Below are 858 nucleotides of genomic sequence, written 5' to 3'. Positions count from 1 at the left end.
CACACACACACACACACACACACACACACACACACACACACTTGCTCTGTGTCCTACATAGCATTTCTTCTTTCTGTGTAATCCAGTTTATCTGCTGTTTCAGGTTTTTGTTCTGTAAATATTTGCTCATTTTGGCATAAATTAGTTTTGTTTCCTTCGGCTGAAGCAACCTGGACTCATCCAGCTGAACTTGACCTGAAGTTCGTCCTGCAGGTGGATTTTTACTGCATTATCAGTTCAAACCAGCCGCTGGAGGCTGGATTAACATAAACACATCATCTGTTTGTTTTTACACAGTTTGATTCWAATGGATCTAGAAAACAATGATWCCAAATAAAATGRAATATTGAGCCTCAGCGGGGAAATCCGGATGTTTCAGCATCAAGTWAAAGGTGAATAAAACACAGAATATKAAAAACCGTAAAGGCAAATAATACTGTGCAGTTAAAAATGTCCTGCTTAGGTTAAAACAACTGGATGCAATAAAGTTTTATTAGTTCCAAATCATCAGCTGCAAAAGTCAATATTTTTGGAGATTTTTCTTTTGACAAGGAAACGAGCAAAACTTTATTTCTATTTGGATCTACAATAATTTGCACATTCATTTCCTACAAATATCTAATCACTTTGTTCTTYCAATTAATACATTGAACACCAAGACATTAAACAAATCACAGTGAAATTGGTTTTATTCTTTATATTTCCAAATTTTCCAATGTTTTTTCAAKGTTTTGGTTCCTGTAACTAAACCTCYGGACYGAGCTGCACCGACCCGGTTCATTAGTGAAACTGTCATCTGGTTCTGACCCAATGAGTGGAGATGATGTTGGTTTCATGATGGAGGTGTGCAGAAATCCA

Source organism: Poecilia reticulata, linkage group LG4 (assembly GCF_000633615.1).
Source record: "Poecilia reticulata strain Guanapo linkage group LG4, Guppy_female_1.0+MT, whole genome shotgun sequence".
In the NCBI taxonomy this organism is placed as follows: Eukaryota; Metazoa; Chordata; class Actinopteri; order Cyprinodontiformes; family Poeciliidae; genus Poecilia; species Poecilia reticulata.
Note: the sequence above shows the minus strand (reverse complement) of the source record.